Source organism: Rhinopithecus bieti, unplaced genomic scaffold (assembly GCF_001698545.2).
Source record: "Rhinopithecus bieti isolate Rb0 unplaced genomic scaffold, ASM169854v2 scaffold_8307, whole genome shotgun sequence".
Taxonomy (NCBI): domain Eukaryota; kingdom Metazoa; phylum Chordata; class Mammalia; order Primates; family Cercopithecidae; genus Rhinopithecus; species Rhinopithecus bieti.
The window spans coordinates 2,302,844-2,317,539 of NW_016806443.1; the positions used below are offsets into that span (position 1 = coordinate 2,302,844).

The 14,696-nt window shown below is 35.8% G+C and overlaps 1 pseudogene; it reads left to right on the plus strand.

The window, feature by feature from the left end:
- Positions 1-682: 682 nt before the first annotated feature.
- Positions 683-1,244, plus strand: LOC108532450 (60S ribosomal protein L18 pseudogene; annotated as a pseudogene).
- The last annotated feature ends 13,452 nt before the right edge of the window (positions 1,245-14,696 follow it).

Genomic DNA, 14,696 nt, shown 5'->3' on the forward strand with positions numbered 1-14,696 from the left:
ACAATGGAATATTGTTCAGCAATAAAAAGAATAAAATCCTGTTATTTGCAACAACATGGATGAGGCTAGAGGACACTGTGTGAAGTAAAAAAAGCCAGGCACAGAAACACAAACTTCACATGTTCTCACTTATTTGTGGGAGTTAAAAATTAAAACAACTGAACTCATGGAGATAGAGAGTAGAATGATATTTACCAAAGGCTGGGAAGGGCAGTAGTGGGAGAGGACTGGGGGAGTGGGGATGATTATTGGGTCCAAAAATATAGTTAGATAGTATTTGGTAGTATAATTGAGTGACTACAGTCAACAGTAATTTACTATATATTTATAAATACCTAAAAGAGTAGAACTAGAATGTTCCTATCACAAAGAAATGACAATACTTGAGGTGATGGTTGCCCCAATTACCCTGATGTGATTTTTACACCCTGTATGCCTACATCAAAACATCACATGTACCACACAAATATATATACCTACTATGTACCCATAATAATTAAAAATAAAATATTAAAAAAAGAATATAAAAATGAGGTGGGATCATTACATGCCAGATTAACTCAGTGAAAAGAAATCCACACTTAAATCTATGTAACTTTTTTCTTTCAGTTACAGGGCAAAAGAGAAACTCCTATCCGCGCCCGAGGGAAAAAAAATAACACACAAAACAGAAGGTGCCATCATGGGGGTTGTCATCCGCCCCAAGGACCGAAAGGTTCGGCACAAGGAGCCCAAGAGCCAGGATATTGGTCTACCTGAGGCTGTTGGTCAAGCTGTACAGGTTTCTGGCCAGATGAAACAACTCCACATTCAACCAGGTTGTGCTGAAGAGGTTGTTTATGAATCGCACCAACAGACCACCTCTGTCCCTTTCCCCGGTGATCCGGGAGATAAAGCTTCCTGGCGGGGAAAACAGAAAGGCTGTGGTTGCGCTAACGGATGACGTACGGGATCTGGAGGTGGCCAAACTGAAGGTGTGTGCACTGCGCATGACCAGCTGGTCCCCGAGCGGCATCCTCAGGGCCGGGGGCAAGATCCTCAGTTTCGACCAGCTGGCTGCGGACTCCCCCAAAGGCTGTGGTGCCGTCCTGCTCTCTGGTCCTCGCAAGGGCTGAGAGGTGTACCGGCATTTTGGCAAGGCCCCGGGAACACCACACAGCCACACCAAACCATACTTCCGCTCCAAGAGCCGGAAGTTCGAGCGCGCCAGAGGCCGACTGGCCAGCCGAGGCTGCAAGAACTAACTCTAGATCCTATCCTGTTACTAAAGATTTTTGGATGCTGAAAAAAAAAAGGAAGGAAGGAAGGAGGGAAGGAGGGAAGGAGGGAAGGAGGGAGGGAGGGAGGGAGGGAGGAAGGAGTTAGAAAATCTAGCTGTGTTCAAAACAACAAAATCTGATTTTACTTGCTTGTCAGGAAACAACAAAGCAAACTCAATAGCCATTTGATTGCAGTAAAACTGTGTATTCAGAAACTCCAGGTGAATTAACTAGAGAAACAAGGAGAATTCAGAAACTAAAAGGACTGTAGGATCTCTTCCCCAGGTTTATGCTGTTTTAATTACATTATTCTGTAAACTGGTTAATACACCTGCAGAACCATTCAGTTTGGCTATGGTTGTTTTGTTAGTCATGGCTTAAAATTATCCAATTCCTCTTCGCACTACCCATCTCCTTTAGTCATATTAAGTAATGAAAATTAAGGAACACTTATTTAAGAGTCCTTGGTATGTTGGCAAAGACCGATCATACCAAAAAATCACACCTCTTATGCTCAAAAAAAAAAAAAAAAAAAAAAAAAAAACTTCGATAAATTGCAAAATGCAGACATTATCATGCAATAAGCTTTGATAACTTAGAAAATAAATCTAGAAATTAAACCAAGATTGAAACAAAAATAACCAAAACATCTGGAAAGTAAATTACTGCTCGGGAACTCTTGTAATACTTCAAAGATTCAAATGTAAACTGATGATATGAACTGACTGTACAAAGAGAAAATGTCCCTGTTTCATGCTCAAGGGAATGTCTCCTTCTGGCCAGCCACCAGCTTCCATACATCCTTCTCTCCTCAGGGATCAGATGGCTCTGTTGGGGTGCCTTCCTTGTCTTTCTGCCAGTTTAGTGATTGATTATCTATCTTTCTTACCAAGTCGGTCTGTACACTGAATGTGGAATGGATTCAGCAGTCAAAGGAAGAAGTGGAAAAACAAGATATGATATGGCTTAGGTAAAAATCTGTTTTAAGCAGCAGCATCCTAAGGATGTAGCAATTCCACTTGGCTGTACAAAGAAGTGAGCTTCTCTTGTTTTGCATGCAAATGCAGGGTGCTCTCAAATGCTAGAAATATGTTTTTTACAGAGAGAGATATCAGCAGCCGAGTCACCCCTCTTCACAAATATCCCCCCAAAACAATAAACTAAATGGTTACATTAAGAGAAACAGATAATTTCCCTCTGTCCCTTCTAAAATGGAATGTTATGGTGCAGCCCCTATAACTGAACACCTAGAGAAGTAGCAGTCTGAGAGACAGGATAGGACTAGATACCCATACAACCTGGGAATAAAGCTAGAAAACTGCTTGTGTTTTTTCCAAAGAAGCAAAGCAGCTGTAGAACATTCAAGTCCAGTCAATATGTAAGCTCAGAAATCGGCCGGGAAAATAAAACTATTTTAATGTCACATAACTAGAAAAAAACTGTTGGCAAAAGAGAAGACATGAGATCTCCATTATAGGTCTAAAATGGCTGTTTCCTACTCCCAAGCAAACAATGACATTTGGTCTATTAAGGAAAAATGAAGGCCTTGAGAGAAAACAGGGTGTAGGGAAGAATTTTTGCATTTTTGTTGTCCCTTCTCCTTCTTTATGAATATGAGATGGGGAAACTTAAAGAGGAAGAGCCCAGGAAGGGTTTGGGGGAGAACGAAATGTAGAGAATACCAGAATAAGATTGGGAGAAGAGAATGTGTTGCAGGACAATAAATACTGTGAAGGTTTTCTATTGTTTTCATTCTAAAGTGTGACATTTCAAATAAGAACAAAAATGAGCAATGGAGCTAAAGAAATCCTACCAGACACGTAAACTGTGGCTGTCACAGGTGCTCTTCCTTTGTTCTGTTTTAGTGCTCCACGCTTGTTCCTTAACACATTTTAATGTAATTGTTTGAAGCTGTGTGTCTATTTTCATTAGACTCAGAGACTCAGAAGCAGGTCACCTGCTTGTCTCTTGGTTGTGCAACTTCCTCATGACAATTACTGGTCATTAATATTGTCGTATGTATCCTCAAACCTACGACTAACAGCAGAAATCCCCTGCAAGCTCTTAACTGAGACAGCTTTGAATAGCTTCAGTGGCCAAGAGCTCATTACCTATACAGATAATTTGTGTAATTTAATGGGTTAACTCAACTACTCAATTGGGTAATTGAAATTATTACAATATACTTAACAAAATTCCATACAAAACTAAATGGAATATATCTACTTTGCGGTCTCTCTTTAAAATCTAACTTCTGCTAGCATATATCCTCTTTGTCATAAACAATTTACAGATGCAGAAACTGAGGCTGAAAAACGTTAAACACCTTGCCCAAGGTGAGATTGCCAGGGTTAATGGCTCTTCTGGGACTTAAACTCAGATCTCTTTTATTTCATAATTTATGAACATAAACACTACGCTGTCCTGAAAATAACTACATTTTCTTTAAATGCATCTTTTTATAAGTGGCTTCTACAGCACTATAAATCTCAAAATTCTTTCTCCGTATACCATTTGTCAGTTTCTCTCTCAAATTGCGGCCCTGAAATTAACACAATGTTGTCAGTTAAACACAGAGTTCAGGGGGATTATCACTAAATTTGGTTTGGACCCCAGAAAGCCATCTTAGTAAACTAAAATTGTGTGGGTGTTACCAAACTTGTATTTTGTGATAAATAAAAGTTTCAGATTATTTTTATATAAATTTCTTCAAAGAAAGGTCTTCCCAATCTAGTTATAAAATTTATTGTTTTAACTAAAATGCCAGATCATTTATCTTTGTTAAATGTCATCTTTTTTATTAAGCCTGCACAATCATTTTAAAATTTGATTGTGACATCTATCATATTAGCTAGTCTCTGAATTTTATGTCATCTACAAATTTGATAACCATGTTTTCTAAGCATTAAGTCATGTCATTGCTATAATATTTAAAGGACAAGATAAATCAGAGAGGTTACAAATATTCTATTAGAAGTGCCCCTGAATACAAAAAGAACTAAACTTCTCTGGAAAAATTGCTCAAATGTGTAGGACAGTAATCCAGACAATACTTCGCCATATTATTAACCAAGAAACAAGAGTAACCTTTAGTTAAATGCTGTGTAGAAATCATCATACCCTACATGTCAACCCCTTCAAAACGGGATAATTTGTTCTTACATATTTTAATTAATTAATCCATATTGGCTCCTGCTCACATCATCTTTTCTACAGGCTCAGAAAACATAGGGCTAATAATATACCCTGAAGTTTTCAGGGATTGCAAATGTTGTGTGTTTGGGGATCTTGTTTCTGGGAAAGGAAGACACGGGTCTTTCAGTGGAAGATATAGTGAAAACACGCTAATATTCTTTATGGTACTATGTTTTTTTGTTTTGTTTTGTTTTGTTTTTTGTTTTTTTTTTTGAGACGGAGTCTTGCTCTGTGGCCCAGGCTGGAGTGCAGTCGTGCAATCTCGGCTCACTGCAAGCTCCACCTCCCGGGTTCACACCGTTCTCCTGCCTCAGCCTCCCGAGTAGCTGGGACTACAGGCATGCGCCACCATGCCTGGCTAATTTTCTGTATTTTTAGTAGAGACAGGGTTTCACTGTATTAGCCAGGATGGTCTCGATCTCCTGACCTAGTGATCCGCCTGCCTCGGCCTTCCAAAGTGCTGGGATTACAGGCGTGAGCCACCGTGCCTCGCCGGCACCATGTTTTTTAATATTACGTGATTACATGTTGGTCTTTCATTTTCATCAACAGACACATCCTGACCATTTTATCAACTTCACAATAATATGTGCCTATCTTTTATATGTTTGAATGTTTTGAAACTTTCTCATTGTGTTACACATGTATGGTGTTATGAAACCAGAAGACAGACTATATAGAATTGTCACAGAGTTTAAATTCCTTAATATTGCCAAAGCAATTTGCCATCCAAAATACATCTTGTCATTTCAAACCTTCCTAATAATTTACTATACTGGCCCATTCTTCAAAAAGATAAACACATCATCCTATAGTACTTTATTTTAAAATCTATCTCATCTTACAATAAGGATTTTTAAAAAGTTTTCCAATCAAAATCATAGATTTAACCCAGTATTATATGTGAACTCTTATTCAGTGAGCCTTGGTTTCAGCAGGTAGATTTGTGTAAGTCCTCATTTTACATTTTATGATTTTATTGATTTTGACCATGCATGATTTAGCTATTTCAGTCTGTCTTTTGTTTCTTTTGAAGTAGGAACTGGCCTTCTCTGAACCTTCTCTGGATCTCCAAGTTTTTTGCGCGTTTCTTAGGTATGTTAATTAGGCATTCTTGAAGTGTTGTCCCCGTGGGGATACGCTGATGACTTAGGTCATTTGAGTCTTTGCCGTGCAATGGGAACGTGAATCTTACTGCAGTTCCGTCAGGTTCCACATGATGGTGGCCTTGTCTCCGCAAACCGGACTTCAGGTCCCTGTGTGCTAAGTTTATTGGCCTCAATTTCAAGCTCTGGTCATAAAGCAGCTGTCAACTTGCCAGAGCCCCTGTGAAACAGCTGGGATTCTCAACTTGGGCTACATCCAACACCTGTGGCTGAGACACAGGGATTGTGAGAGATAGGACGCTTGCCGAAGAGCAATGGGACTATCTGAACATTCTAAAATTCTAATTTACTCAAGCATGTTTGGTTTTGAGTTTTACTTTTCTGTAGAATATTTTCTTAACACAATTCAAATGTTGAGGATGCAGGATTGAGGTGTAAAGTGAAAATTTAAATAATGCTGTATTCTATACTGTGCTTATTAGGCTTTACTTCTAATCATTTACCTGTCTCTAGAGCTGTGCTTTCTGATACAGCTAGCAAGCCACATGTTGCTCCTGAATACTTAAGATCTAGTCTGAATTGAGATCAGCAGTAAGTGTCAAATACACATGAAATTTCAAAGATTAAATTTGAAAAAGGTTATGTAAGAATTATACTTTAATATGAAAAAATAATATTCTGGGTACATTGGGTTAAATATATTACTAAAATTTATTTCACCTGTTACTTGTTACTTTTTTTACAGTGGCTACCAGAAATTTTTAAACTGTATGTTACTTGCTTTGGTGGCTCACATATTTCTGTTGAACTGAGCTTGTCTAGAAGCCTCGATGATGTTTACTAAACACTGAGGGTTCTTGTATTCCTTTGCAGTATTTTTCTCATGAAATCTCTCAATTCCTCAGTGGAGTTATCAGATGTACCCTAGAATCTGAATTTTCAGGAGGTATTGGAGGCCTTGATATGGCTCTGGAATGGATACGTTTTAGAACGCTCCCAGAGAAAGCTTCATGATTATAACTGATCATCAGAATTATGTGGAGAAAGCATTATAATTCATTTATGATTCCCTCTACAGATATGTTGATTCTATAAATGTGGGTTGTTGGTATTTTGCTCTATATTTTTCTTTCCCTTTTCCTTCCTCTCTTATAGCTTTACCAATAAAGTCAGAGTGATATCCATTTAGGGAAATACTCTGCTGCCTGAAGAAACTGATGTGAAAGGAATATGATTATTAGGGGGCTACCAAGACATATGGGTTGAACAAGAGTGGAATGAAGGTTGGCACCTTCAGCCATATTCTAGGGTTGTTCTGGTGTTTCAGAGCAGGGCATGTTCAATTATTTAATCAGAACATGAACGTAAATGAAAAATGAATCAATTCACCCTAAGGTATAAGAGGTTGATATATAACTATGAAAATTATGTGGAATTTCTTCTTAATATTTTATTATCCCATAATTACAAAATTACATATATTGGACACCCTTTAGATTGGAGAGCCATCAAGCCTTTCCCTCCATTACTTAAATATATCTCGTCTACATTTTGAAGCTGATGAATCTTCATTTAACATGTTTTCTTAGGAAAGAAGCTCCTGAAGAAGTAAAATGCATGCATTTGAAGTAGCCAACAGACTTGATGGGGTAGTTGGGGCACTTCTAAGTATTACCTGAAGAAGAGGTGCTGGAATTCATTAGAAAAAATAGAGTTTAATAGGAAAGTATAAATATTTCACAGAACTAAATTGAAATTCTGCTAAATATTTTTACTTTTCTATTAAACCTCTATAAATTGATTTATATTTACTTGAATTGATTTATATTGATTTATATATTGATCTAGTCATTACCTTACCTAGCCATTCACAATATGGGTGCCTACTTCATATGTGTCAGATGTTAAGGATTGAGAAAAAAAAAAAAAATTAAAATGGTCTCTGCCTCCATAGATGAGTGACATCTCACACACAAAAAATGCTCTTTAGCCAGAAGATTACCAGATGAAGGACATTTATAATACTGTATTCACTGTTGAAATACATAGTTTTAAATCCAGAAAACAATATAATAATAAAAAGCCAATAATAACTATGCTAACTAATACTTTTTAAACACCTACTAGCTATCACAAGTAGTACTAACTGCTTTTCATAGATTATTTCACAGGAATTGCTTAGGAGAGGTAATATTGTTGTCACTGTTTTTGCTTATAGGAAAACTTAGGTTCATTGAGGGTAAGTTCAAAGTCACACAAGAAGTACAACAGCTTGAATGTTAATGCAAGTTTTCTTGTGGCACAATTCCCAAATCCACTGAAGACTGTACAAAGAAAATACATTTGCTTGGCTTTATAAAAAGAAAACATATTAATCATCCAACATGGAGCCAAGGATCAGAGCAAAAGTTTCCTTACCTTGTGAAGTAATGGGATTGACATCACAAAGAACAGAAAAAAAAAAAAAAAGAAATTATTGTCGTTTTTTTGCATGTATTTTTCAGGAGTTGAGTTATTTCCAAATTATAGGTCACAGAACCAAATACAACTTTACAATATATATGTGTCCCACAACTTTAAAGACAAAAATGTGAAGTCAACAGCAAAGTTTTTATTATTCCACTCTTCCCTTTCTGTACCTCTATTCTGGTGTCAGTATTATTTTCTGTTTCAAGAAGGGAAAATCATATGATGCAGGCTGGTCCAGGAACCTTGACAAGAAAGGCATATGTATTCAGTATGGAATTCTGGTAAATAGACAACAGTAGAACATTCTAGAACAAGTTTAATCATAACAATCTCCAAGCTAAAGTGACTATAATGTCTAAGACTGTAAGAGTGCACTTGATTGAGAGGACATTGGTTATTCCAGGCATAATTCATTGCATCATGTATATTCTTCAAACTCTGCTTCATAAACTGGGATAGAACAAAGCAATTGCATAGAAGACATGTGTTCCCCAAGGGAATTACATTTTTTATTTTCAGTATACAATAGATATGGACAGGGTGATATTCTTTGACTATAGTGCTGGGCTTATATCTACTTTACTAATTGCAATGTGTGCTTATATAGTTAGATGTTTGCTCACATTTGCTTACGTAGTTAGATGTTTGCCTAATCAGTATGCCCACCCCAACATCCCTGAATGACACAAAACCCCATTTGTTCTAAACCAATATTGTAACTAACAAAATTGCATTTACAGCTACTAATTCCTGGCCCAAAGCCACATTGTTCTAATTCAATTGTTCAAAGATATGTCCTGACATCATTATTTTGTGGTTTGAAATGTTTGCTTGTTTTTGTTCTCTAGGTAATCACAATGTTCTATTATGTTTAAAGACCTCAGGTTAAGACAATAAAGAAGAATATATTTTAAAACTGTTTAGACAAAAACTAATTTTTTTTGTTGTTTGTTTGTTTTTTTTTTTTTTGTTTTGTTTTTGAGACGGAGTCTTCACTCTGTCGCCAGCTGGAGTGCAGTGGGCGCGAATGCGGACTCAGCTCACTGCCAAGCTATGCCTCCCAGGGTTCATGCCATTCTCCTACCTCAGCCTCCTGAATAGCTGGGACTACAGGTGCCCACAACCACTCCCGGCTAATTTTTTGTATTTTTAGTGGAGACGGGGTTTCACCGTGTTAGCCAGGATGGTCTCAATCTCCTGACCTTGTGATCCACCCACCTCAGGATAAAAACTAATTTTCTATTGCTTGAGGATCTACAGTTTACAGGGCAAACTGACTATGTATATGGTCGATCCTCATTCACAAATTCTGTATGTGTGAATTTGTTTACTCCCTAAAATTTATTTGTAACTCAAAAATAAATAAATGCGACACTTTCACAGTCATTCATAGATGTGCATGCTCAATGCAATGAAAAGTTTGGGTGGCCCAACATAAAATTCCCAACTGTGGTAGAAAAAGGTGACACTTTGCTTTCCTGTTTTAGCTCTTCTAATAAAACATGTCCTTTTCACTACATATTTAGTGCTACATTTTCACCTGATTGAGTTTTTTCTTGGTGAATTCACTGTTTAAGTGGTCCCCTAGTAAAGTGCTGAACTGCTGTCTAGTGTTCTTAAGCACAAAAAGTTTTGATGTGCCTTCCGGAGAAAATATGTGTGTTAGATATGCTTTGTTCAAGCATGAGCTGTAGTGATCATTGAATCTGATTTCAATGTTAATGAATCACAATCCATATTGAAGAAGCTGTCTTTAAACACAAACAAACATAAAACATTTATAGATTGATGAAATATTGTGAACAGAGGCTCACAGTAATGTGTCTCTATAATTCTTCTGGGAGCAATGGCTTAATTCAGTGTCTGTGCACCTTTACAGCACATAAATACCACAAATAAAATGAATTGACTGCATGCATCTCTCTATAGAAATCCAAGGTTCTTTTAAATATAATAGATAATTATATTTTTAAAAACACATGTAAGATTATGTTGGAGGCTACTTCAGTTTCCTAATATTTAATCAATAAATAATATTTTAAAAGAAAAAAGAAAACTATACAATAGGATTCCTCAGCGTAATTTGATCAAGATTATGCTCAAACTTGCAGAGAGGGAGTAAAGATAGAGGAACAGAAGGCTCCACCCATTGTCCCACCTAAGAGGACACCAATTTAACAGTTATCTAAATAAGCAAAGCAACTTCATAAGAATCAAAAATCAAATTGAAAGCAATATCTGCTTTAACTTTGTATCACTGAAAAAGGCACTAAAGAGGTAGAAGAAACAGCCTTGAATCACTGACATCACTCTACCACAACCCCTGGCCATCGCGAATGGTGCCCAAAGTGTCTCTGGGTGCTGGGGGAGGGAGACACAGCAATATGAGGCATGGAACTCAGTGCTATCCTAGTAATATTGGAGCAGAAAGGAAAACTGGATCAAATTCAGCTGATGCCCTCCCCTGGAGGGCACATTTAAATCAGCCTTAGCCAGAGGGAATTGCTGATCCCAATAGTCCAAATTTGAGTTACCATAAACCTTGCCACCAAGGGCCAAAGGGCTCTGGGTCTCTAAGTAAATTTAAAAGGCAGTACAGGCCAAAATTAGAAGAAGAAAATAAATAATAAAGATAAGAGCAGAAATAAATGGCATTAAAGTAAAGAAAACAATACAAAAGATCAAGGAAACAAAAAGCTGTTTTTTGAAAAGTTAAACAAAGTTGACAAAACTTTAGCCAGACTAGTTAAGACAAAAGAGAGAGAAGATCCAAATAAATAAGATATGAAATGCAAAAAGAGACATTACAACTAATACTGGAGAAATTCAAAGGATCATTAGTAGCTACTAGGAGCAACAACTTGCCAATAAATTGGAAAATCTAGAAGAAATAGACAAATTACTAAACAAATACAGCCTACCAAGATTGAACCAGGAAGAAATCCAAAACCTGAACAGATCGATAACAAGTAAGTGAATTGAAGCCATAATAAAAAGTCTCCCAGTAATGAAAAGCCCAGGATCTGATGGCTTCGCTGCTGAATTCTACCAAATATTTAAAGAAGAACTAAAACCAATCCTACTGAAACTACTCTGAAAAATAGGGAAGGTAATACTTCCAAACTCATTCTGCAAGGTTAGTATGACCTTGATATCAAAACCAAACAAATACACAGCAAAAAAAGAAAAAATCTAGGCCAATATATCTGAAGAATATTGATACAAAAATCCTCAACAAAATATGAGCAAACCAAATTCAGCAATACATTAGAAAGATAATTCATCATGACCAAGTGGAATTTATCCCTGGGGTGCAAAGATGGTTCAACATACACAAATCAATCAATATGATACATCATATCAACAGAATGAAGGATAAAAACCATACAATTATTTCAATTAATGCTGAAAAAGCGTTTAATAAAATTCAACATTCTTTCATCATAAAAACCCTAAAATAAATAGCTATAGAAGGAACATACCTCAACATAATAAAAGCCATATGTGTCAGAGCCACAGATAGTATCATACTGAATAGGGAAAAAAATGGAAATTCTTTCCTTTAAGATCTACAACACAACAAGGATAACCACTGTCACCACTGTTATTCAACATAGTACTGGAAGTCCCAGCTAGAGCAATAAGGCAAGAGAAATAAAGAAAAAGTATCCAAATTGAAATGGAAGAAGTCAAATTATTCTTGTTTGCAGAATATGAAATCTTATATTTGGAAAAACCTAAAGACTTCAAAAAAACTATTTGAACTGATAAACTAATTTAGTAAAGTTGAAGAATATAAAATTAACATAGAAAATCAGTAGCATTTCTATATGCCAACAGTAAACAATATGAAAAGAATTAAAAGTAATCTTATTTACAATAGCCACACATGAGATTAAATATCTAACAAGTAATGTGACCAAAGAAGTAAAAGTTCTCTACAATAAAAACTATAAAATACTAATGAAAGAAATTGAAGAGGACACAAGAAATGGGAAGATATTTCATGTTCGTGGATTGGAAGAATAAACATTGTCAAAATGTCCATACTACCCAAAGCAATCTACAGATTCAATGCAGTCCCTATCAAAATATGGCATTCTTCACAGAAAAAGAAAAAAAAAATCTAAAATTTTATGGAGTGAAAAAGGACTCAGAATAGCCACAACTATCCTAAGCACAAAAGCAAAACTGGAGGAATCACATTTCCTGACTTCAAATTATACTATGGAGCTATAGTAACCCAGACACCATGATACTGGCATATAAATGAACATATAGACCATTGGACAAAATATATAACCCCAAAAGTAAATCCACACACTTACAGTGAACTCACTTTTGACAAAGGTGTCAAGAACATATACTGAGGAAAAGACAGTCTCTTCAATTAATGCTGCTGGGCATGTGTTTATTGCAGCACTATTTACAATAGCAAAGATATGGAACCAACCCAAATGCCCATCACTGATAGACTGGATAGAGAAAATGTGGTATGCATACATCATGGAATACTATGCAGACATAAAAAGGAATGAGACTATTTTCTTTGCAGGGACATGGATGAAGCTGGAAGCCATCATCCTCAATAAAGTAACACAGAAACAGAAAACCAAACAACTCATGTTCTCACTCATAAATGGGAGCTGAACATTGAGAAGACATGGACACAGAGAGGGGAACAACACACACCAGGGCCTGTTGAGAGGTAGAGGGTGAGGAGAGGGATCTTAGAGGACAGGTCAATAGGTGCAGCAAACCACCATGGCACACATATCCTCTGTAACAAACCTGCACGTTCTGCATACTTATCCCGGTTTTTTTCTTTTTAAGAAGGAATAAAGAAAAAAAAAAAAAAAACATAGAGTTACCATATGGAAAAAAATATATCAAAAATGATGCTGGGAAAACTGGATATCTATATGCAGAAGAATGAAACTATAAGCCTATCATTCACAATATTTGAAAATGGGTTAAAGACTTATATCTAAAATCTTAAACTATGAAACTACTACAAGAAAACACTGGGGAGCCAGCTGGGCACGGGTGGCTCATGCCTGTAATCCCAGCACTTTGGGAGGCCATTATATTAAGTGAAATAGGCCAGGCACAGAAAGGCAAACATCGCATGTACTCACCTATTTCTGGGATCTAGGAATCAAACCAATTGAACTCATGGATATAGACAGTAGAAGGATGGATACCAGAGGCTGGGAAGGGTAGTGAGGGTATGAGGGGGAAGTAAGGATGGCTAATGGGTAAAAAACAAAAATAGTTCAAAGGAATGAATATGACCCACTATCTGATAGCACTACAGGGTGACTATAGTCAACCATAACTTGTTACATTAATACATTAATTACTTAATTGTACATTTTTAAATAACAAAAGAGTGTAATTGGATTGTTTGTAACACAAAGGATAAATGCTTGAGGGGATGGATGATACCCCATTCTCCATGATGCGATTATTTCACATTGCATGGGTGAAACAAAACATTTCATGTGCCCCATAAATACATACACCCACTATGCACCCACAAAATTAAAATAAAACAATCTAAGAAACAAAATAAGTACAAAAGTAACCACTAGAAAAAAAATGCAAATCTTCCTAGATAACTTATTTTCTTACAAATTAAAGAGGAAAGAATATATATCTTGTAGAAAAAGGAAGATAGCAAATATAATACAAAGAATTACAAAATGTATGGCAGACTGAGTCAAATCATATTAATCATTCTAATAAATGTGAATAGTTTAACTTACCTAGTAAAAAATGTCTAAATTTATTACACAAAGCAAGAAATAACTGTATGCTGAAATCGTTAAACAAAATGATTTAGAAAGACCAAAGATGAATGATATAATAGCAATAGCAATGAGAAAATAAGGGGTGCAGTGCTTAAATCAGAAAATGTGGAATTTTAGCTAATGTACATCAGTTGTGACAGAGAGCGTACTTTTTAATGCTAAACAACAAGTCACAATGAAGGTATAATGCCTAGAAATCTATAGGCACTAAACAACGTAACAACCGCATTCGTGAAGCAAAAACTGTAGGATATTCAATATGACATAATTAGAAATAAAATAATGAGACGCTAATGTACCATTCTCAGTACAAAACAGAGCAATTGGTCAATAAAAAGAAGACAGAAAAACTAAAGAACATAAGCAACCTACATAAAGATATGTATCAAAATGTACACCCTACAATACAGAAATTCACAAAATGATCAAACATAAAGTTAAAATAAAAGTTCGCAATAAAAAAAGGCAGAAAATTCTGTAAAGTAGAGATAGAGATATAGTACTCTCCTATCACAACTCAATAAAATAAAAAATAATTAACAAAAAATTTTAATCTCCTATTAAACAACTCTTTGGTGACAAGGGAAAACAAAAAGTACAGAATTTCTTTAAAATAAATGACAAGAAAACACTACCTATCAGAATTTATTGAATATATTTTAAGCAATGATTAGAAGAAAATTAAATGCACAAAACACTTTCATTGGTAAAAATGAAAGAATATGTATAAATAAATAGCAGCTCAATAATCTAGTAAACTAAATAGCAGCTCAATAATCTAGTAAACTATCAACAAATTAAATCAGAACACAAGAAAGAAGGTTAAAAAAGTTAAAAGTAAAAATTATTGTGAT